Below are 26,071 nucleotides of genomic sequence, written 5' to 3'. Positions count from 1 at the left end.
GATAAATACCAAACACATATTTATAGTGCAATACGATACATAAAGTGTTAGCAAAACATGAATGAGGGAGCAATTTCACCTGCGGGTAAGAGAGGGATGAAGGGAATGCTACAGGGAATAGAAGACAATGGAGCTGCCTCTTGAAGAGTGAGTAGGTATTCTCCAAGTAGACGGGATGGGGAACCGCATTCCAGGCAGAAGACAAAAATGCTAGCTCTTCTGATGCCACTGAGATAATGGAACCACATAACAAAGTGCTGCAAGAACAGAACCAAAGCTGACCTTGGCCGGGCACTACCACCGCACAGTGGAGAGAAGCATTGTTTCCCTCTCTAGCCACTCCAGAGTGGAAAGCCAACATGCCAGGAGCTCTGAAGAATCTCAGGAGAGTACAAACAAAGGAAAGCCATCTGTGTGAAGGGGATGGGCCCTTCCCTGTGGCTAACATGTCAACGCACCTAGGTTGGAAATACCTCACCTGAGCCGAGAACAGGAGACAGCCAGTAATGCACTATAAACTCTAGGTCGACGCCATATTATTGCTTCCTTGCTAATTCACTTATTTTATTTATTTTGCTTGATTCATTTTTGCATAGGTTCTTTCTGTAATTTTTTGGACATTAATATTTTAATTCACAGAAAGCATTCTTTATTCCAAGGGGTAAAAAAAAAGCTGGGATTTTAATGATATCAGTACATGCCATATATCAAACTTCATGTTTCACCACAGCCTTAGATAGAAAAACACTACAGTGATGTGGGTTGCTCTCTAAACTTGATCATATCCACCATTAGATGTTTAGGAATCCTGAGTTGAAAGAGGCTGCACAGAACCACTACTGTACACTGACTACAGGTAAGTCGTCTCAGTGATGCACTCATCCCTTCACTGGCAGTGGGGGCCTGTAGTCAATCACCTCACCCAACTCAGTTCCCGAATAACCACAGGAAGTAAGAGATCACGGCGTGTGAGAGGCAGGAGGAGAAAACAATAGATTAGGATAAAAACATTTCAAAATGGACATTGGGATAAAGGAAGTAGATATCTGAGACAGCAAAGAAAATGACCCAGAGAGCTAGAGGAAAGAAAGTTACATAACAAACCATACAGGAGATTAACAAAAGTTTCTCCAGGTCTATTATTGCCTTTGTCCTCTTTGTCACCACCACTACCGGCACCATCATCACCATCATCAACATCATCAGGTAGTACTGCCTAGTGGTTAAAGCCTCAAGAGTAGTTTTCCAAAGCACTTACTACTGTTAGCCTTGAAACCCTCTAATTATTAGACCCTCCAAGCCTCAATTCTCTCATCTATAAATGGCGAAAATAATAGCATTATTATTTTCAAGAGCTAACTCAAGAGCTATTTCGGAGAATTAAATAAGATCATTCACATAAAGTTCCAGCACAGTACCTGGCCACAGAATAGACTCAATAAATTCCATTGTCATCACCACCATTAAAAAAATCCCTGATTGCCAGTTTTGTGTAGCACTAGGCAATTCAAGGAGAGAGTCATATATCTCAGACCAGACATCCTGTGATGTTCACCCAAGAGATAGATGGATATGAATTATCGATTGGACTGCTTTTTCACAATGTGGAAATTGGTTTAAATAAACAGGGATATTTATATTCTCTAAAGCATTTCTTGGATTTTCTACAAAATAGCACTGAAAGGCATTTTTTTCTTCATAAAACATTATAACTCTGGGCAGTTTGAGAAATTAAAGAAGTTGGAGTTTTTTGTTGGTTTTTTTTTTTTTTTGTCCACTCTGCCTTGCTTGATTTTTGTTTTTTTTAACTCTAATACACACTTCTTCTTGGGCAAACTCCAACCAGACAGATATTTGCCATTCCATTATTGTTTTAAAGTGTTAGCCCCAGACACATAAGCATTGTTGGAATGCAATGAAAAAAAAATCTTTTAAATCTCAAATGGGGTAATAAACTGCAGCCAGAAGCTAATTGTCCTGAAACTTGAGCTTTTATAACATGTTACTACTGTAGTGGGACCACTCAGCACTCCTTTGGTGGGGTTGTTGTGTAATTGGTAGTAGATTACATTGCAGACATATTAAAAAAAATAAAGCTGTCAAATCAGACATTTCTGCTTATTACTGTAGACCTCAGCATCATTCTCAAAGCAATCAGTGCATTTCATCCATTAAGCTATTGATCAGGGGTATTAATTCATATAAGGTTTAACTACTCACTGTGGACTTTCTCTTGCCAACTTTCTTCCCCCCAAGAAGTCCTGAAGTGTGGCCGCTCCTGTCAAAAGAATGAATCATTAATAAGAACCAGCAAGGCCAGAGGTGAGCTAGAAGCTGGGCCATGGTGTATAAAGGCTTCACATTCTTTTAATTTGGTGTTGAATTATATGTGCAAAAGGAACAAATCACCCAGTAGGATTCTACCAAGAGTCTGAAAGAAACACAAAGAAGGGTATATCCATCAAACCTTTGTATTGAATGTTTGGATGTGAGAATACTGTTTATTTTCAGATTATATATTTGGTAGTCACTTTAGAGTCAATAGTAACAGGGACTTTCAGTAATACCCCAACCGAACTGTAAACTCACAGGAGGCCAGGGAAACGATCACACTCACCTGCCAAAGTCTTAATAAAATTATGTCAAGACCAGGGAAGAGTACGCCTGAGCCCAAAGAAAACTCTGTGATAAGAATGTTAATACCGCTTCCTCCAAGCCTTAATCTTTCTGCTGTGTTCAGTTCTCTTGTTTTGTCCTTTTGTTTCCTCCTCCACTTTTTTTGAGGCTCCCCCCCTTTTAGGGGAAATCCATATCAAAATAGAGGAGGAGACTATTACAAAAGAGAATTGCACGATCACAAAAGTTTTGAAGTCAGGTGTGAATCTAAAGGTTGATTCTGTACCTCCTTATTGGAAAATAATTTTACTCCCCCTTGAGTTCCAATTTCCTCCTTTGTAAAATAAAGATAATAATACCTACCTCATAGAGACAAGATAAAGTATAAAGGGAATAGCATACATAAATGGCCAAGTAGAATTCTTAGCACTAAGATGATAATCTGTAATGGGTAAGTGATGCTGACTATGATTATAAAGAAGGAAATAAAGCCCACTTGATCAGTTTGCATAGTCATTTTAGTTAACTAAAGTCCCAAAGCAGATTTGAGGCCTAGATCAACATCAATATCCCCCAAACTTTCATGCAATCCTGTATGTGTTTTGCTTTAGTCACCTGCTGGGCATTTGCCAGACTAATTTTTAAAGGTAATGGCAGACTAAGCCTGGCCAGAGGAGGAAGAGAGTACCCTTGATGTGACTCATAGCTGAAAAACCAATCCAGCTTAGAGAATTTGGGAATAATGTTTGGAACCTGAATATTATTGAAATATTTTCAGGCTGCCTAAAGGATTCTCTCAAACAGATTCAAACAATTCACTTAATCAGATTTTGAATGACTCTGATAGTAAAGAAAAATATGGTGGTAAGAGAATCATAGAATTGAAGTTGTTAACTTTTATGTTTTCTCATAGCCTGAAAACATAGTCCTTATCCTTATATTTGTAGCATTTTTTTTTAGATTTCTTATATTTATGGCATGTTTGAGGTTTTATAAAACATGTCCAAGATCTCAGCTGATTCTCACCACAGTCTTGTGAGGCCCTTTTTATTACTATCATCATCACCAATTTACAGCTTAAGCTCAAAGTGGATTAAGCAACTTGCCCAGTTATCTCATCACTGGTGTGTTGCAAAAACTCAATTACAACCCAGAACTACAGATACCAAGTCAGGGATATTTCACCAGAGGATTAGAGGTGGGTTTATAATCATACTGCTGAAGGCCACAGATCATCTTGAGCAGGCATCCTTTAATCCAAACCTCTTTGGGAGGTATCTTTTGACTCTGAAAATGTTTCCTATATAAAAGTCTCCAGGTTTTTGAGAATCTTCCAGCTCTAATATATATATATATAAATATACATTTATTTATTTATTTATTTATTTATTTATTTATTTATTTTTTGTGGTACGCGGGCCTCTCACCGCTGTGACCTCTTCCATTGCGGAGCACAGGCTCCGAACGTGCAGGCCCAGAGGCCATGGCTCATGATCCCAGCTGCCCCGCAGCATGCGGGATCCTCCCGGACCGGGGCACGAACCCGCGTTCCCTGCATCGGCAGGCGGACGCTCAACCACAGTGCCACCAGGGAAGCCCAGCTCTAAAATATTTTTAAATACACAAAATATGTATTTTTTTAGTAACCATGCTAATTTAACTTTAGGTGAGTATTATTTATCACAAAGAAGACTTTGCAAGTATTCCAGACATATTGCCATTCATTCATACACACAAAAATATTTTACATAAGCCTCTATTCTGTACTGGGCAGTATTCTGGGCTCTGTAGATACAACAGTGAAAAACAGACAATAATCTCTGATCTTTTGAAGCTTACATTCTAAGTAGGAGAGATGAAATATCTAAAAAGTACACTATAATATTTGTCTAATGATGTAAAGTATATAGAAAAAACAAAGGGGGAACGGGATTAGGAATTGCTGAGATGCTATTTTAAATAGGGTTGTTTGGATGTGTGGAGATTTCTCAAAAAACTGAAAATAGAGCTACCATATGACCCAACAATTCCACTTTGGGGTATATATCCAAAAAATAAAAAATAAAACAAGAGCACTAATTTGAAAGGATACATGCACCCCAATGTTCAACACAGCATTATTTAAGATTGCCAAGATATGGAAGCAACCCAAGTGTCCATCAATAAGATGAATAAAGATAAAGGAATACTACCCCACCATAAAAATGAATGGAATTTTGGTATCTGCAACAACATGGATGGACTTGGAAGGTATTTTGCTAAGTAAAATAAGTCAGAGAAAGACAAATACTGTACGGTATCACTCACTTATGGAATCTGAAAAATACAACAAACTAGTGAATATAACAAAAAAATAAACAGATTCATAGACATAGAGAACAAATCAGTAGTTACCAGTGGTGAGAGGGAACGGGGCAGGGGCAAGATAGGGGTAGGGGATTACATGATACAAACTATTGTGTATAAAATGAGCTACACGGATATATTGTACAACACAGGGAAGATAGCCAATATTTTATGATAACTATAAATGGAGTAAAACCTCTAAAATTGTGAGTTATGTTGTACACCTGTAACTTATATAATATTGTACATCAACTATACTTCAATAAAATAATAAAGAAGTGAGAAATCTCAAACAATCAATCAGGCAATAGGTTGTCTGGGAAGACCTCACTGATAAGATTATATGTGATCAGAAAACTGACAAAATAACCAAACAGGATGACCTGCTAGAAGGCTATTGAAATATTCTGGGTAAGATATGATGGTGGCTTGGACAGAGGCAGGGATGGTGCAGACAATGAGAAATTTTAGAATCTGAATGTATTTGGAAGACAGAGCCAATGGATTTGCTAACAGTTTAAATGAACGTATGAGAAGGAGACATAATACTTGGCCTAGACTCTGATAGGTAAGCGTCCCCAGTTGAGATGGTGAAGACAGAGGTGTAAGCAGGTTCGGGAAGGAAAATCAGATGTTCCAAGTGTTAGACATAATTAAGTTTTAGGTGTCAACTGGATACTGAAGTAAGAGTCTTGTATGTAGGCAGATATTTCTGGAGTTTAGAGGAGAAATCCTGTTGGATATAAAAAATTAAGCGTTGTCTGTGTATGGGATGTACCTAAAAGCCATGGAACTTAATGACTTCTAGAGAGTGTGAGTAGATACAGGCAAGCCTCAGAGATGAATCCTTGGACACCCCTATGATTAGAAGTTGGGGAGATGCAGTGTGACCAGCAAAACAGACTTAAATGAAGATCAAGAAGGCCAATCCTCAAACAGGTAGGACATACTTCTGAATCTCCTCAGGGATGAGACATTTACCTTCTGTTTTGTTGGGGGTCAGGAGTGGAAGATGGGATGGGCCAGGGAGAGGGTGGGCATGGAGAGAGACCAGCCAAACACCATTTGGAGCCAACTCTAAAGCAACAGAAAATGGACCAAACAGAAACATGTGAAGTGTGATTAACATGGAAATCTACTGATTTCCTTATGGGGCTCATAAAATGATTCAGAAAGCAAGCACATGCAACTCTGAGAGTTTGTATTATGTATAGATCCTCATACTTCACTTCTGATCACTCATTTTCTTTGTTCTTCTCTATTGCGTCCTTTAAAAACAATGATGTAATTCTATGTTCCCTTATCTCCACCTCTTTTTAAGTAAATTCTCATGTTTTCCCAAATCTCTTGATACTGAAATAAGAATTTATTGAGGGTTTGGCACAGGTCTCAGTGAACTCCGTCTACTCTTTCCAGGTCCTGCTCATGGTGTTTGTATGAGATGTTCCCCTAAACAATTACTGAACATACAAATCAACTGCTTAAATTCGGAGAACATCTCTGCAGTATGAGTTCATGTGATCTGCCCCAACATTAAATAGGAATAAGACTTGGCAGTTCCTCAAAAAGTTAAACATAGAATTTCCATATGACCTGGCAATTCCACTCCTAGGCATATACACCAAAGAATTAAAAAGTGGTTCTCAAACAAATACTCGTATGTTCATAGCAGCATAATTCACAATAACCAAAGGTGGAAACAACCCAGATATCTACCGGTGGATGAACGGAAAAACAAAATATGGTATATACACACAATAGAATATTATCCAGCCATAAAAAGCAATGAAGCACTGATGCACATTACAACATGGATGAACTTCAAAAACATTTCACTCAAAAAAAGTGAAAGAAGCCAGATGCAAAAGGCCACAGAGTATATGAGTCTATTTTTATGAAATATCCAGAATAGGTAAACACATAGAGATAGAAAGCAGATTGGTGGTGGTCAGGGGCTGAAAAGTGACTGTTTAATGGGAATAGGTTTTGTTTTAGGGAAGCAGAAGGGGTGATAAAAATGTTTAGAACTTGATATGTGTGGTGGTTGTATAATATTGAGAATACACTACACACCACTGTATTGTATAATTTAAAATGGTTAATTCTGTTATATGAATTTTACCTCAGTTAAAAAAGAAGTGGACCCACTCTAGATCAGAATTACATATGTGTGTATAATACGTTTATATGAATAAATAAATACATGTTTATATATTTATATGTCTCAAAACCACAATTTTCCTCAGCACAAAGCTAAACCTTCATATGCTGATTCAATCTTCCACATATGATTTCAGCACACTTGGTAGAATGCAGCACTTTTAAGGATGTTTTAAAATGTTTTGATTTTTAAATTTTAAAGTAATTATAGACATATCGGAAAGTTTCAAAATGCTGCAAAAAATTTTTGTACATTATTCACTCAGATTCCCCAAATGTAAACATTTTTTTATAAAACATAAAAAATCTAAAACATGTTTTAGTGCTTAAAAATGGGTAAAATATGCGTACATATGTACCCTTATATGTACATACATGTATACTATCTATATATACATGAAATATATATTTTCACGTTTATATTCATTATGTGTTTTACAATGCACGTATGTATGCATGCATATAGGTGTGCATATATCTATTTATATTCATGTATATAGATGTGTACATAATCATGAACACATGTATATGTGTACATGCACATACATACATCATAAGCATATGCACATGTATATGTATGCATATGTTATGTCTGTATATATACACAGTCTTTTTTCTTAGCCATTTGAAAAGACATGCTGCCCCTTGACTCATATACTCAGTTTATTTCCTCAAACCAAGAATATTCAATTGTACTACTATAACACAAGTATTCAAATCAGGATGTTAATATTTACAGTAGTAAAATCTGATCTATAGTTCTTTTCAAATGTCACTACTTGACCTAATAATGTACTTTTTAGCAAAAGAAAAAACATACAGTTGAAATGTATGTAACGGATTGGAATGGAATTGGTAACTAGCGGTTTTTGAAGACCTTCTCTTATATTTAGCTCATTGCATTTTTAATCACCAAGATAATATATTATGCAGCATGCCTGGGGTGCACGAAGATTGGATTCAGGAATTAATTTCATTCAATTACTTAATCCCAAATGTGGGTGCTTTTACATTGTGAAACTATTAATCACTCTTTTAAAGAATAGAAGGAGGGCCAAAAACAAAAACAAAAATCATAAGGGTCTGAATATCTTTCAGCCTAAAAGTGTTCTCTATTTACTTTTTCTTTGATCATGAAAATCCACAGGCAGCCATAAAAATTTAACTGGAGCTATAATTACTTGAAACTTTCAGAGTGTCTCTAAAGCACTTTATAACAACCTCAAGTATCATAACGATATTATTTCTACTTTTCTACTTATAATGAAAACAAGAGTTCTGAGTCCTATTCATCATTTCCACATGAAAAAACAGTGGAAAAACCAGTGTGTTTATTCACCTAGAAAATGCCCAGATGGGGTTTATTAACCACATTTTAGTTACTCATCTTTATGACTCTCAAATAGAGATAAGATAAAATCACAAGGACCTCCCAGATGACAGGTCCAGCAAAGCCACAGGATTAGAGGGAAGCTGGGTATTCCATGACTGCCTCCATAGACAACAACAAAGTATGTTCAAGGTGTCAGTTCTCTGGAATTTTTCACTAATTTAAAACCTAGAGCCAGTTTCACACCACTACCCATGATCTAACTGGCATATCCTCTCAGTATTGAACTGTTGAGGGTACCAGTCCTGCAAATTCATGTTAACGTAAGCTAAGTATATTTACATTATATATATGTAATATATGTATATGTGTTTCCTAAATAAGGCTTGCTCATTCTATCTATCTATCTATCTATCATTTTTCTATCTTTAAAAACAGTCTGCTATAAGCAACTAAAGTCAACCATACCCTCTGTTAAGACAGAGACCCAAAAGAGTATAATGCATCTTTGGGCATAAGAAGCTTACAGTCTAGATGGTATCACTGACCTGTAAAAAGATAAACCACAGGCAGCATCAATAGTTCTCTAACATATGTCTGAACTGAGGGTTGTGAGATCATGAAGAAAAGTCTGGTTGAGACTTTTTGGATTAATCTGGGAAAGTTTCACAGAGGAGGGGATATCTGAGCTGTGAAATGTTTATAGCTGGATAGTAATTTGTCAGGGGAAAGAAGGTTGAGAAGGACATTTACATATATAATAAAGAAATATCTATCTCTACATAAAAGACATCTATCTCTCTATAGATCTATAAACATGCATATAATAGATATAGATATATACATATACACATACATACAAATATGTGTATACATATATACATATGGAATACATACATATACATACTGAGAGGTGAATGGTGGTTAGTCATGAAAAAAACATACATATACTTAATATTTATATTTATAATTTGCAGTTAAACTACTTAAAAGATCAAGAAGACATAAAGGCCCAGGGTACAGGATAAGTGAAGTCAAGTGCTCTCTGATTTCATGGCTTCTTCTGGGAACCCGGGAATAATACCACAGTCCCTTCTAAAGAGTATCCTGCACCTTGGTCATCACACTCTATCACGTGCCCTAATTGGCCAGCCAAGGTTGACTTTAACAGGAATACACACCACACCCAACAAAAAATCAATCTATAAACAGGAAGGCATTCTATTAATTAGCCTAGTACAAGGGAATCAGCCCTTACTGGATGGTGCTGCATGAGTCATGTTCCATCTTCCAGCTTCCTTTCCTCTGCTATCAGCATCTTACCTCCTCTTTATGGCATCTGGTCACAGACAAAACAAAGGAGAGGCTGTGAGATGGAGAAGGAAGTTGTGAGTCAAGCTCTGACTTCACCTCTCACGACTCTCCCCTCACGGACTCCTCTCCAGACACACCTGGCTTCCAACTCCCTTGGGGACTCCGCACCTGCTGTTCCCACTGCGATATCCCTTCCCCAGCCTGGCTCCTTCCCTCCTCTTATAGGTCTTTCCAACAATGCCGCCTTTCAGGGAAACTTTCTCAGGGAAGGGTGGCACTTCTGGCCACTCTCCCTAAAACCCTACCCCCACCACACTTCAAAATCCCCTTCCTGTCCTCACTATTTTCTTCCTAGTGCCTATCAGGGTGGAACGTACTGTATCTCGCCCCATCATCCATCTTTTTTCTATTTTGTCTCTATCCTGCATTAGAATGTCAGCTCTCTGAGGGCAGATGTTGTGTTCATTCCTCTATCCCCAGTGCATAGACAAGAGCCAGGCACTTGGTGGGCACTTGGACAAGTAATCCTTTATCCCCAACTCACCCCAGATCCATTTTCAGCCCTTCTGTGCCCTGCTCTGTGCCCTAGGAGGTGAACTCCTGGGGACTGCATCCATTGTTAGATGGCTTCTGGGTTCTTCCAGCCAATGGGAGGCACTGTGAAGATGGTGTAGGGATGAAGGAGATCAGAGCTGCCAGTGCTCTGATCCTCTGGTAAAAGCAATCCCTCTTCTCATTCCTTCTACTGTGGGGGTGTAATGGCTTCCAGCTGCTCCTAATCTCTGGGTACTGCATCTTCTCTAGGTTTCTACTGGTAACCCTGTCCACATAGCATTAAGTAGATCCTTCATCAAAATCTTTTCATTTGTACCATCTGTGATGAGCTCTCTTTCCTGCCAGGACTCTGCCTGACAACTCAATAAACACTCTTTGAAAGACGGTTTGAATGAATGTAAAATCTTGGAGTCCTTTGAAACTTTATTGATTGGCTTTGGCACTGGAACTGCCACTGGAGTGACAATGAAGGAGGGAAGGCTAGAAGTGAGCAATGGGAAGATGACTCCGGAATGTCCAACCAAGCCTTAAATGTGTGTACGTAACACTACAGCCACTGGTCGAGGAGTAAAGAAAACTCAGTTCACCAGCAAGCTGTTCTTACTTCAATATGTCAATCATTTTTCTTGTTATTTTGTAGGTCAGCTGAATATTTTTGTGCTGGTAAAATACGGTGTTTGAAACAGACCATAACACTCATAGAGTGTGGGGGCACAGTGTGAGGGACAATTAAATCGTCGTTGAATTCCAGTTTGCTATTTGACTAGCTTGCTTAACTTTTCTGAGCTTCACTTACTCATTGACAAAACTGACAGAAACTTCATGGGGGAGTTAAAAGTATGGAGATATGAATTATGGAAAGTGCTTTTCACAGAATTTGCTCAATAAATGGTAGTTTCTTCCCTCCTTTTTTTTTTTTCTTTTTGCGGTATGCGGGCCTCTCACTGTTGTGGCCTCTCCCGTTGCGGAGCACAGGCTCTGGATGCGCAGGCCCAGCGGCCATGGCTCACGGGCCCAGCCGCTCCGCGGCACATGGGATCCTCCCAGACCGGGGCACGAACCCGTATCCCCTGCATCGGCAGGCGGACTCTCAACCACTGCGCCACCAGGGAGGCCCTCTTCCCTCCTTTTCTTCCTTGTTTCCTTTCCCCTTTTCTCTGCCTCTCTTCCTTCTTACTGAACTGCCTCAAATAAAATGGGATCAGAGAGATTTTTCTTCTGCTAAAACTTTTAAATTCTTGATTTGAAAAAAAAACCCGTTCAATAATATTTCTGGTCAGGAAAGAGAAGGAATCTATTCTTGGTGGACATTCCGACATTCAGGTACAAGAGGAGGTTACAAGAAAAAGAACGGAAGTCAGAGAAGCGACTCTGAATAGTCACCCTCCCGACATAAGGCCTCCAAAAAAAGGTCTGCCCCACGCCATACAATCAACTCGCTATGCTTGACTGCTTGGCAAGTTAAGCAATATTCCACAAGCATTAGAGTTACATACCACTGGATCAAAATTGAGCCCATTTCAAGATACTGAACAAGAGAAACTTGGCTGCTTTTCTTTGCCATAGGGGAAAATGGAGGGGCCTTCTTGGAAAATGATTGGTGTGAAATCGTTAGTTATAGCTTTAAAATTTACCACTTTATGTGCATGTTAGGAAATATACACGTTTCCACTCCAACATACACCTTCCCCCTTGTCTTATTCTGTTTATAAAGCAAAGGGCAGGCTACAGAGGCAGGAGAGCATTAGAGGTTTTGCTTCCAAAAAATTGGACACACCACAGGATGCGGTAACAGGACTGAACACACTTTGAAACCAAGAGCTGTGTTTAGGAATACACACATCCTGCGAGCCCACTCGCAGGCAACAGCGACCATGGGTGTGTGTTCTCTGCATCCGCCTTCTTGCGCTCCTGTGTCCTTTCTGTGACAGAGCAAAGGAAATCATCCAACAAATCAGAAGACTGCAATGACTGCTAAATCTACGTAGCTGCTAAATGAAGCTATGTGATTGTAGAGAGAAAACCAGCTCTGAACTTTGAAGGCCAAGACGACAGCAGTGAAATATTTCGATCACTTGCAAAACGAAAAAAAACAAAACAAAACTGGAAAATGAGCACATCCCAGATCACGAGGATGGCTTGGGTCCTGCAGAAGTGTTTGCCCCACTAACCTAATCTCTCTGTCTTTAATCATGGCCCCCACTGCCTTCAGTTATCAAATACTCACCTTGCAAGACTCAGCACAATATTACCTGCTTCGTGATACTAACCGCCAACTCCAGGGAGAATGAACACCCATCAGAGATATTTGCAGCCCCTTGTAACTTTATCGTATCCATCCATTTATATTACTCTAGTTAACCAAACTATCAGCCACATGAAGGCAGGAACCACTCTGTCTTATCACTAAGTCTGCCACCCCCAACTCATGTCTCACATATAGCAGATGTTCAATAAAAGCCTGTTAAAATAAGTTCTGTGCTTTGACTCCCCCTATAATAACGTTCAGTGGCCCGTTGCCTGTTGTCCGTGTGTGCTGACTTACGGCAGGAAGTCCATCTACTGTGACTGGAACAAAAACCCTGCAGGGCTTTTGTTGTTTTGCTTTTGTTTTTGTTTCCTCCAGTAGCAGGACTGGATTTGCTCTGCTTAACCGCATTTTTATTACTTACTCAACTCCTGACCCACGTTCAGATTTACTGAGTAACTGGCTGGATTTAAGGTTGTAATCTGAACTGATCTCAGGAGCACACTTCAGGGTTCCAGGCAAACTTCAAGTGAATGTTTACGCCCTTCGCTGGAGGGCCTCACTCCTGTGCAAAAGGGCTCCAGTAAGACTGATAAATTGAGGTCTCATATTTTCGGAGAAACTCTTGAGCTAATTAATATACATTCTTTATCTGAGGGGAAAGTTCCTACCCACCGGAAAGGTTAAGAAAGAGTCACAACAATAACTGGCTTACTGGCTTTATTTTCACTGTAGGTATTCCAGAATGCTGAGCACTATTTATTGATTTCCTGACATCCATATAGTCCTATTAATGAAACAAATATTCTATAAATTCAAAAAGAAATTTGAAGGTATAAACTCCATGATAATAATAAAGGAGTTATATTTTCACTGTGCCAAATTTTTGAATCTTCTGAATTTTGTTTCCTAAATGTCTCTGAAGATACCTATCCACTTTTGTCTGTATTGCTTCTTGGCCCAGTTACCAACATTTCTCACCCAGACAACTGGAGAGACTTAGCCGGCCTCACCACGTCCTTGACTGCCTCAGCCAGAATGATCTTCTGAAATGCAGGTTGAATCAAATAATTTCACCTCACTTCTGCTCCTGCACTCACCTCAACCCATTTCTTTAAAAACAGTTAGTGGCGGGCTTCCCTGGTGGCGCAGTGGTTGAGAGTCCGCCTGCCAATGCAGGGGACACGGGTTTGTGCCCCGGTCCGGGAGGATCCCACATGCCGCGGAGCGGCTGGGTCCGTGGGCCATGGCCGTTGGGCCTGCGTGTCCGGAGCCTGTGCTCCGCAACAGGAGAGGCCACAGCAGTGAGAGGCCCGCGTAATGCAAAAAACAAACAAACAAACAAAAAACCAAACAGTTAGTGGCTTCCTATTCCATTCAGCACATAGACCCAAACCCCTGATGTGGTCTCACGGGCTCTGTCTATTTAACCTGCCTCCCCAGCCCTTTTTTCTGTGGTCCAGCCACACTGCCTAGTCAACTCCTGCTTGACTTTTATATCTGTGCTTCTCAAACTTTCACATGCAAAATCATCGTCTGGGGAACTTGTTGAAACAGAGATTCCTGGGCCTCACTCTCAAGGGAGACTCGTTCAGTAAGTCTGGGGTGGGGCCTGAGAATTTGCATTTCTAGAAAGCTCAGGGGATGTTGATACAGCTCCAGGGACCATACTTGGAGTAGTATGGCTCCAATCTCTACTCCCTCATTTTCCCAGGAAAGCTTTTCCAACTTCTCTTACAAAGATCCAGCTATATGTCATCATAGTACAACCTGTATGTCATACATGGCTTTCACCACCATTGTAATCTTGCCTTAGTGTGACATCTGACTGTTTCTGCCACCAGTAGGAAGCTTTATGACGGCATTTGTGGACACTTGCTTCCATGATATCTAAAAAGAAGTATTTTTAAATGTATAAGTACATAAATCCTGAATTGTTCATATTATTCGTCTACTACTTCTGTTGGAAAAGTTAGTTTGTTGTACTAATTGTGATATCTTAATGAATTGTAAAATGTCTTTACTATGTTCCCTACTTCTCTGAAAAGAAGTAGCGATTACTAAAATATACATATGCATAACATTCCAGAACAAAAAATGGTACCATAAAACAAGAAAAGAAAATGGAGGTTTGCCATTTCTCATTTCTTGTAAGCACAATATATATCAATATCTATATACAGGTTTAGGAGACAAGTCATATGAATTGACATATGCTCTGACGTCTAGCATTGTTGACAAATGAAGGAGATGAGATGGAAAAATTCACTTATTTTGACAGGTGTCAACATTGCTTTGAAAGAAAGTGCCAGTGTGCTTTACACATACACATTCCTTATGTGTTTCTACTATGTTTAGGGTTAGATTTATACAGTATATTGTGGAATAAAAATCATCTACTCTAGACATTAAAAATAAGTGCTCTTTAGGCAAAAGTTATATAAGATTATTATTAAAACTGTACTAATTATACAACAAATATTTGGCATCTATTATGTGTTCTTTTTAATATGACTGATAAAATGATGTCTAAGGCACATTCCTATCCTCAAGCAGTTTACAATGGGGACATGGTCAAAATCCACTACAAAAGAGCTTAATATGTAATACGTGCAAAATAAAGTTTACAAAGTGAAGAGAAGGGAATGATCACTTCCTGTAAGGGAATGGGGGAGAGCAGAATGTTTCACAGAAGAATAAAACCTAAAGAGGAATTTGGTTGTTGAGTAGAATTTTGATGGGTGAAGTGGAAATAGGGTGAAGAAAAGGGACAGCTGTTCCCAAAAAGAATATCGATATCGTAATTAAAAACCTAAAGGCCGGCATGGACTGGGACATGTTAAAAAATGCATTGTTTGAAAGGCTGGAATTTGGGGGTTCACTCAAGACTGCAGCACAGCTTAGCTTGTCCTGATTTCCAAAGCGGGGTGCCTTGTATGTGAAGAGCCTGGAGCCTGAGCCAGGGCCCTGAACTCTGGCCTCCCTTGGTCCTACAAGGACGCAGCCAAGTGGTGTCCTGAGTTCCATCCACATTTGTTTTAGCCTTATTTTCCCTTGACAGCCAGTCAGTCACCTCAGCCAACAATGTTATCACTTCTTAGTTCTTTTTCCATAGTATCATGAGTAATTCACTGTGTTTAAATAAGGTTCCTTAATCGGGATCTTCTGTTGAGTTTTCATATGAAACAAAATCATTTCAAATATCCGGTCATTACTGAGAAGCCATTTTTTGTAAAAAAACATTACAAACATTTTTCGTAAAACTCCTTGTCACCAGTCTCTAACGTCTATTTATCTGTTCCTTTAGCAAAACATCACCCAGTGTCTCTCTGTGGCTGTGGAGCAGATGCTGTCCACGTCCGTATTATTTCAGTGCACGCTGCCAACTTCCAGCTGCCAAACCCTGCCTTTTTTTCCCTTATGGGCTTTCTCTTGCAGCTGGAGCATGTTTTGCCACCCAACTGGTAGGAGTAATTGACCCTAATTATCATAAAGAAATAATGTTACAAAATGGGGCCAAAAGTATGTGTAGAACTCAGGGAATTCACTGAATGCGTCTTGGTGCTTCCATGCCTGGAGATAAGACTGAACGTGTGATTGCAGAGTTGGATCAGCCACAGCTGGACAAGGGCGTAGTAAACAAGACAAATGTCTGAAGGCTCCCCTGGGCAGGCAACCAGCAGAAATGTAGGGCAAGAGTGAGGAATGTTTAGGATGTGTAGAAGACAGGGAAGAAAATCAATATCGATTGCAGCCTTGAGACCAACTGAAGCAGAATGTAGCTCATCCCTCTGTTGTAAAGATTACATTAAATTATTTAATGAATTGCCTCTGGCCCCCACCTTGAGGAATCAGCACACGGCACAATGAAATTAACATGGGGCACGAGGGTTCTGGGTGGTGCGAGGATCTGACGGTAGCAGGTGACGCGTGAGCCTGCAGTGCCCATCACCTTCACTGCTTCAGTGCAACTGCCAGCACCCACACTTCTTGGCCGAGTGCACTTTGTTGCTTCTGGGGGGTGTTTTGCTCCCAGCAGAGTGGAGTTGTCAGAGTATTAAAAAACCTACAATCAATACTATTGATTGGAGTTTGTCTCTAATTTCCCCAATGACCTCACCCTTCTTGTAGGATGGCGCTAAGCCATGTGCTTTGCACGGATTCCTAGAGTTTCCCCAGTGGGATTAAACTCCATTTACCCACCATTGTAACTGGCTTGGTAACACATTCTTTATTGGCTGCTTTCCCTTGCTTGTCTGGTCTGTCTTCCTCACTCTCCTGTGGGTGTTTTCTGTCATTCCCCAAATAAAATACTTTCACTCAAATCCTTCTGCTTCTGGGGAACCCAAACTAAGGCAGTCTGGTACTTGTCATTTGGTCATACTATTGGCTGTTGCCGAGGAAATGGAGTAGATCTTGACTTTAGGTCAACAGCCCTCCTGGAAAATGTGGACAGGAGGACAGAAGGCAAGTCATGTCACTGGCAGGAATTCCTTCTCTACTCTTTATCAAGGGCACCTGTGAGGTGGGCTGGCTGCAGCAGCTGATTTCAGGCTACTCCTGGCATATTACCTAGATCCTCATGAGAAATAACAGATTATAGAAAGCAGTCATACTACTATCAAGTGATTGCATCACAGTTCGTGTGGCAGAGGGATGCAAGCCATAATTATTTTTCCTTTCATAGGTTTTTATCAGATACTGACTAGTTCACTTCAAAATCTCACAAAACAGCTGTATGACATCCCCTACCTGTAACCTCACCCTTGTGGTACTTTAAATGGATTGATATAGGAATTAGATCAATCAAATGTATCAATGAACTCAGCTTACCTCATATGCTTGGAATTAAGCTAAATATTTCAGACCTTGACTCTCGTAATGAGCATCAGCCACTAAAGGTATATACCTGACCCAAGCTGGACCAGTCCAGTTCTCTCCGTAGATTCTGAGCTGAGACGTACAAAAGCTAGTAATTGAAATGGGAGGTTCCACTGGGCAACTGAAATGGAAAATTCACCTGACAAGGCCCTACTTAAATCCATGCACAGTTAAGAAAAGACAGCTAAGTCCTGGAAAGCGGAGAGCAAGAAGAATGAAGCCCATCTGTAAGAGGAAGAAGAGCTGGGGCAGCTGCAGATTCCCAGAAAGGAATCCTGTTTTTTGGGGTTTTTTTTGCAGTATGCGGGCCTCTCACTGTTGTGGCCTCTCCCCTTGTGGAGCACAGGCTCCGGACACGCAGGCCCAGTGGCCATGGCTCATGGGCCCAGCTGCTCCGCGACATGTGGAATCTTCCTGGACGGGGGCACAAACCCGTGTCCCCTGCATCGGCAGGCGGACTCTCAACCACTGCACCACCAGGGAAGCCCCCAGTAATCCTGTTTTTAAAAGCTTTTTGGTGCCTACTTCCAGACTGTTATGTGGTCCTGCTGTATTTCTTTCTCTTGGATCTACAGATACCCCTGTACCTTAGAACAATTTTCTCCCATTGGCCTTAAGTTAACTTGAGGGATTTTTCGGTTGTTTGAAACTAAAAGAACCTTGGTTAAAATAAGCACACTTGACTCTGAGCTCAGGGAGAATGGAGACCATCCCTTTCTTGGTTTTCAGTGTCTCTAACTCAGTCCTTGGCACATAGTGGATCTTCAATATGTACTAGTCAGGAGAAAAATGAATTAAACACATTAATAAACTTCAGGAGAAGCACTGAGAAGCATGTATACGTTTTTCACAATGTGAAAAGCCTTTCCACCAACGGAAAGTGGCTAACCAGTGTTCATCCACGTACAGGGCTGGAATGCTCATGCCTTAGGTTTTGTTTTAATCAGTAATTGCCCACTCATTTAATCCATTTGAAAAACAGTCTTAACCACTGCTCAAATTATTGGCGTGTGTTTCTCCAGGATATGTAGTAAGGTATTAATTCACCTTGAAACATTTAGGCGTCTTTATCACTCTCAGATGTTCAAAGCGTCTGAGCAGAGGAGAGGGATGAAGTGGAGTTTAAAACGGGTGAACCAAATAAATGAGGTCTCAGTCTTTGGCAAATTCAACACTTCATCAAACCCGATGGGAAGAGTGGGGTGTTGCGGGCTGTTGTTTCTTGAGATGTGCATTAAGGAAAGACTAAATTTAGCAAATGCGAGAAAGTCCCTCTTGTAATGTTTCATGATTGTTACAGCATTTGGTAACTTCTGTTCCCCGCTGGCTGTGATGTGAGAGGCTCTCCCCCGACCATGTCCCCCCCATGACAGCAATTTCTAGTTGTAAAATGGTAAGACCGTCAGCCAGCAATAATTTGCAATCCAAACAGACTTGACGCTCCCTGACATTTATTGAAACCTCAGACCCCGTGCACTGGTTTCAGTTTTCCTCCCCTTGCTCTGTTTTTACAGACAGACAAGTGCTTAGGTTTAGGTTTAATAATGAGGAGAAATTTCTTCTTGGCCTACTCTTGCTTGTGTTGGCTGCACCAGGGCTTGCAACAGACGGGTGGTTGGAGTTAATTACGCTAAATGGTGAGAACATTATTTGACCCTACTGGTTCAGCCCCAGAGGCTGTATGCCTCCTTACAGACACGGGCAGATGGAATGCTTCACGGCTGGGCAGAGGGCAGAAGCCATGCAAAGAGAGAACCCAGCTCAAGACCAGACATGGGTTTCGCTCCTTAGCAAAGCTTGGAACTCTGCACTGTTTTATAAATATAAACCAGTGAAGCACACAAAAACATAGTGTGGCAGCAAGGACTAGGAAAACACCCCTTTACCAATGGAACTGCTGTCAAAGGGAGTGATCATCTTCATGTATGATACATCACATCCTTTTTCAAGAAAGAACAATAGGAAGACTTCATAACAAACTTGACTCTGATAAGCCAAAAGGGGAACTTTTATCACAAATGTCATTGTAGGAGACCTGGTGACATATTACAATTGTATTACAATTATATTTGACAGCCAGTGATAACTGCATATTTAGCTTAGTACATAAAACTTAGTACCTGCAAGCGTTCTTATTGCTACCATTTCTAATGATGATGGTAACAGTGATAACAGTATACCCAAGTTCTTGTCCTAGGGATAATCTGTCATTCATGATTCTCAAAAGAAAAATTGACAGATACACCTAGGTGTAGTGGTGACTCATATATAAATAGTTTGTTGAGCCACTACAACATAGCTTCAGATGTACTAAATGTGTAACAAGGCCAGAGAGAGACAACATTAAGTTGATGACGTAATACTGACAAGATTTTTGTTCCTAGATTTGTGTTTTTCTGTTGCATGTCAATTCTGTGCAGATCATTCAGAAGCTCTTGGAAATCTCTAAGTAGTAATGGCTTAGGTGATCTGTCTGGCAATATTGATTCCATAAAACAGCATTATACAATACCATGCTTTTAAAGGCCTGCTGGTATAATTGCTTAAAGCTGCACTGTCAAATAATTTCTGGTCTATGACACAGTTTATAAAACCCACCAGGATAACAGCTCGGAGGGAAGGGGTGAGCGGGATCCTCAAAGATATTTCCCACTCTTATCTAACAGGAAGTGGTTCAGACAATTCTTGATCCTTATTCTATACTCTAGATAGCTTCCTTTTCTATACTATGGTGGCTACCATCTTTTCCCTTTTTGTCCATGCTCAAAAATGGTCTCTAGTAAGAGAAATGATATTATACCCCAGTACACCAAGGGTTTCTTGGTAACATATCAGTTGGAAAATAATGAACTAGGATTGAATTTTAATTTAGGTAAGGGCCCTGATTGTATCTCTTTCAAAGCAGCATGATTCGCTCTGTTCAATGACCACACTCCACTGCCCTAGTCCTACTCAACTAACATCAGCTTGGTTGTCACTACATTGTGTGAGCCAGCACGGGTAGTTAGTGCAACCCATCGTCTCCCATATGCAGAAACTACTCAGTGCATATGTACTTGGTGAACTGGCAGCACCTTTCTCAGAGGCAGCATATGGTCCCAAGTATAAGGTCTGTATCTGGAATGGGATGGGATACAGAATTACCCTGTGGTGCTTAAACCTCATAAAATGATTACTACAATTCATATGAGGAGTTTTCTTCACAAAATGTTTATATAAGCCAAGTGTACAATGCAAATTTTCCCCAGTAAAAGATAATTAGAAGTGGTAGGGTGTGCTGTTAAAATACAGATACAATGGAATTTGAGAGTTTAAATATTGTTGTGTCACTATCAACTATAGGTAAGTAAGGAGCAAATGTAGGCATAAGCGATACTTAATAAAAGAGTTGGGGCTTCCCTGGTGGCACAGTGGTTAAGAATCTGCTGCCAATGCAGGGGACACAGGTTCGTGCCCCGGTCCGGGAAGATCCCACATGCCACGGAGCAACTAAGCCCGTGCGCCACAGCTACTGAGCCCGCGCGCCTAGAGCCGTTGCTCCGCAACAAGAGAAGCCACTGCAATAAGAAGCCCGCGCACCACAATGAAGAGTAGCCCCTGCTTGCCGCAACTAGAGAAAGCCCGCGTGCAGCAATGAAGACCCAACGCAGCCAAAAATAAATAAATTAAATAAATACATTTATTAAAAAATAAAAGATTTGACATGTTTTTTAAATGAAGAAATGGCATTTATTGAAGTGATTGCTTTCAGAACTAAAATGATGGCAGCTCTAGGATAGACTTTACTGCAACAGAGTCTGTGAGACAGGATCAAGGCATGAGGGAAATCCGGGATTGAACACTATGTAAGAAGCAAGGTTAAGCAAAAAGAAGATAGGAGCAAAGACAAATAAAATAAATACTATTTTAAGCCCAAGAACAAGGATTTCAGGATAAAGTGGGAGACCATTGCTTTCTGTGGTATTTCCTAATCACATATATGTATATAAATATATAAATACAGATATAAATATATGTATACATATATATATATGTATCAGTGGAGAGAGGATCGGCAAAGACTCAATGCTAAATCTAAATATTCAAAGTTTTTTTTGTTGATGTTTCCTTCAGTTATTTTTGTTGGCTTCTTGTTTATTTCCAAAAAGAAATCACAGGGGAGAGTTGCTGATAGCAGAGGAAGCAGTGTGGAAAAGGTGGTAGACGTGAAAGATCTCAGACCCTTCAGAAAAATACCAGTGTGGGGTTGAGCCCACCGAGCAAGGCTGAGGGCTGGCCACAGCCAGAGAGCTGTGAGGGCCGTGTGCTGAGGGCTTGACATACCTCCTGTGTGCAGCAAGATGGCCTTGAGTAGTTTACTTAGGAAGACAGCAAGTCAGATTGGTATTTCAGAGAAATCACAAGAGCAACACTATAAAGGATGGATCAACAGGTAAACTGGACTACCCGTGAGAAGGCAGTCTACAGGGCACTGAACAGGGTCTGAACTAAGAAAGAGTGGGAGGCATGGCAGCTGGGAAGTTGGCAGGATACAACTGCAGAGGAAAAGCCTGTCGTGATTTACGGGCTTCTGATTTGAGTCAGAGTGGCTGGTGGAGATAAGAACTATAAAGGAAGGAATAAGCCCTGAGAAAAAACAGATCTGAGTTCAGATTTGAATATAATAAGTTTGAAGTTCCTATGGGCAACAAAGCTCAGATATCACGCATCTAATAAATATCAAAGCCAGTATTCAATCTCAGTTATATTGGACACCAGTCTATGGTCTTCTTATGTGCCTTATATCTCCCTAGAGAAGCAACTAGGAAATATAAGTGTATAATGAGTTATTATAAAATAGGTACAAGATGTGTAGAGGCAAGAGTTATTCAATATATTCATAAAGGCAGGCTATTATATCTATCAATTTATATTTTTGCTTTTAAGAGACTTTCTCTTATCTTACAAAAATAACTACTTGTGAGGTAACATATTCACAAACACTTGGCAGTCAAGGCAGATTAATTTAGAATGTTAGCCATGTGTTAAATTTCTATCCTCTCTTTCCTTCATCTAGTACAGAGTTAAGTGCAAGAAGCTCAGGACAGGAACTCCTGAGGGTTGTATGGATGGAAATGAGGCTGCTAAGAATCAATGAAAATGGAAGGATTCACCAGATGCAAGTATTCATCCTTCCAGCAGAATTCTATTCTTAATACTCTCTCATTTTCAAGCAAGTGGATTTTATCTTTTTCAAAATGATCTGTTGTAATGCAAACTTCTTATTCTTTCAAAGATAAGATTTAATGAAGACATAAGCCTTCAACATTAGAGATTTAAATGAGATTTAAAGATTTAAATGAGGATATAGACTTCACCATTAGAGGAGAGATGTTAGTCATAATTTTAAGAAGCAAAACAGGCTGAAAGATTTATGATAGCACTTAGAAACACAAGCCTTCAGACTGCGTGCCCAAGCATGACCAAAGAGCAGGTAATAACAGATCTCATTAGACACTGTTTATTTAATTTAACATTATTCTGGCAGAGATGTTTTCCCTGCTGGATAGAGTTCATTTTTTTTTTTTTTGGGTAGCTCACTTTTTTATTTGGTAATGTCCAAATATACAAGAATAAGTTTGTCATAACAGAAGGCAATGAATGCAAATTCAGAAAGTCACCAAATCATCCCAACTCAGTATATGTTCTGGAGCTGTGGTTTTAAGTTTTCTGCATCTGTTCCCTTCTTCCATAAGAGCAAAGAAATAAGCCATCCCTACTAACACAGAAAGGACCCTAGAGAGGAAATCCACCATTGAGGACACCAAATCTCCCCATTATTTCTCCTTATATTTGCTTTCTTTTTTTCTCTCTACTGCTAACACACATACACACACAATCAAATAATAGTAATCTTCTCTTCTCCTTTCAGTGTCTAATTAAAGTTTCCTGTGTTGGAGATTACAGCAAAGCCTGGATAGAACTGTATAAAACAAGATACGCCAGTATTAATGATTTCATACAGAAACAATTATTCTTTTTTAAAATTAATTAATTAATTTATTTATGGCTGCATTGGGGCTTTGTTGCTGCGTGCGGGCTCTCTCTAGTTGTGGCGAGGGGGGGCTGCTCTTTGTTGCGGTGCACAGGCTTCTCATTGCGGTGGCTTCTCTTGTTGCAAAGCACGGGCTCTAGGCACGCAGGCTTCAGTAGTTGCAGCACACGGGCTCAGTAGCTGTGGCTCATGGGCTCTAGAGTGCAGGCCCAGTAGTTGTGGCCCACGGGCTTAGTTGCTCCGTGGCATGTGGGATCTTCCCAGACCAAGGCTCGAACCTGTGTCCCCTGCATTGGCAGGTGGATTCTTAACCACTGTGCCACCTGGGAAGTCCCGAAACAATTATTCTTGAATACTCAGCTGACAAAAATAAAAGATGGCCTTGGAAAGACCACACTGCATACATGCTCATTTAATTTTCTGCTTACATCACTTTCATCTTAATGTAAAAACAGGGTGCAAAAAATTGTCATGCTACTTAGTTTTATATATACATAAAATATAATTAATTCATTTTTCATTAAGATGAGACATAATTTAAACTTAGTGAGGCTATTAGCTTTAATTAGGCATTTTAAAAACTAAAACCGTCAAGAAAAGGAATTAAGTTATCCTCTGTGGTGGTGACATTATCTCCAATATGTATATGAAATAAATAATAAAAATTATTGAACTGAAAAAATTGCTCTATGATTAAAACTTCTGAGCACAGTGCTAACAGATTGATAGTGTTCATGAAACTCTATGAATTAAGAGAATAACCTACTATAATCTACGTTCAGACATGGGTAATGCTCATGACAGATGTCTTCAGGGATCAAGGATTCACTATCATTGCTCAGGTGATTCAAAGTGATTACATCACATCCAAGGCACTGCTCAGGAATTAAGTTATCCTAACTGGAGAACCAAAGTTTAGGAAAAAGTCATCAGTGAAGACTGGAAAGTAATCAGGAAAGCCTCGAGGATGTTTAGACTACCCAGAAAAGGCGCGTACTTTGACTTGATTCAACACTAGAACTCTCCTTGATGCTCAAAATATTGTGAATAACGGCTTATACTTAGAGATGAGATAGTAATAGTTTCTAATTCTCCATTATTTTCGGGAAATTTTCACTCAGAGATGCAGACATCTACTTACTCTTCACCGCCTTTCTCTTCCCAACTCTGTGATGCCCTCTGATGCCATCGTCCTTGCAGTCAACACAGAATCACAGCTTCCACTTGTTTTTGACTTTTCCTCTGTTCCATCCTCTATGTTTTGCCAGACTTTAGGTTATGTCAACACTGGCGTCTCTGAGTTAGAACAGGGGTTTGCAAACTTTTTTTGGTATAGTGCCAGATAGCAATGTAGTCTTTGTAAGCTGTAGTCTCTGTCTCTGTCACAACACTCAACTCTGCTGTTCTAGCACAGAAAAAAGCCACAGACAATACGTAAATAAATGAATGTGGCTGTGCTCCAATAAAACTTTATTTACAAAAACAGGCAACAGGCAGATTTGGTCCAAGGGACAATACTTAGCCAACAGCTGAGCTACAGCATGTATATTATTTTTCACACCCACTGTTATACTCTAAATAAACTCACTAGTTCACACCTATATCACTCTGCTCTTTTGTCTCCTTTTATTTCTTGTCTCTTCCCAGCCAAAGCTTCCCTGCATTGTCATAGGAATCTTCTTTAAGTGTAACTCATTCATCTTGTTCTCTATTGAGAAAAGCATTCTGTGAGCCTCAATTATCTATAAAACTAAGTTTTATAGTTTTTACAGAATCAAGCACCAACCTAGTTTCATGCCTTACCCCTAATATTTCAGGCATACCTGTCCTTCAAATAGTCCTGCTCCTTCTTGCAACTATTATTTTTCTTATACTTTCTCTTCTGCTTGGAATAGTCCTCTCCCTATTTTTACCTGTCAAAGCCCTATTTATAATTCAAGGCCTTCACACCTTTGTCAACTATTGATGACTTAACCCTGTAAATTGTCTACAGGGGAGAGCTAAAATTACCTGTGTAGAGGGGACCACCATGGAAAAAAATTTGAGATTAAAAATGAGCCAAAAGCAGAATTTTGGAAATTCTGAACAGGAGGGGATTGGTGTAAAAGACACAAAAGAGCACTGGGAAAGACAGAGGGAGACTCAAGGAAGCATTTAATGATAAATTAGCATTTAGATAAATCACCATGTCTAACACTCAAGTATCACGTCATTGAATGAATGCATCATAATACACCTAATCTAAAATATTCTTATATTATGAATGCAAATTTTTTATCTTTTACTGTTGTAAACAACAATGTGAATGGAAGTCTATTTATTTAACAAGTATTTGAATAATTGCTTAGTTACTACCATGTGTCAGACACTGTATAGTCATCTCTGTAATTGACAGTTCTTCCTAGTAATCTGTTATCCTGGAAATAACCCTTGAAGATGGGCTTTCCCTCCAATGCCTAAAGTTATAGTAACGATGGGAACATTTTACCACAGGATTGACTCATGCTGAAGAATTCAGTGGTGAGAAGATTGACAGATCTGTCCGGTGAGAAAGTGAAGAATATTAGTTGAGAAAATGACCCAGGAG

The sequence above is a fragment of the Mesoplodon densirostris genome, chromosome 18 (assembly GCF_025265405.1).
Source record: "Mesoplodon densirostris isolate mMesDen1 chromosome 18, mMesDen1 primary haplotype, whole genome shotgun sequence".
In the NCBI taxonomy this organism is placed as follows: domain Eukaryota; kingdom Metazoa; phylum Chordata; class Mammalia; order Artiodactyla; family Ziphiidae; genus Mesoplodon; species Mesoplodon densirostris.
Note: the sequence above shows the minus strand (reverse complement) of the source record.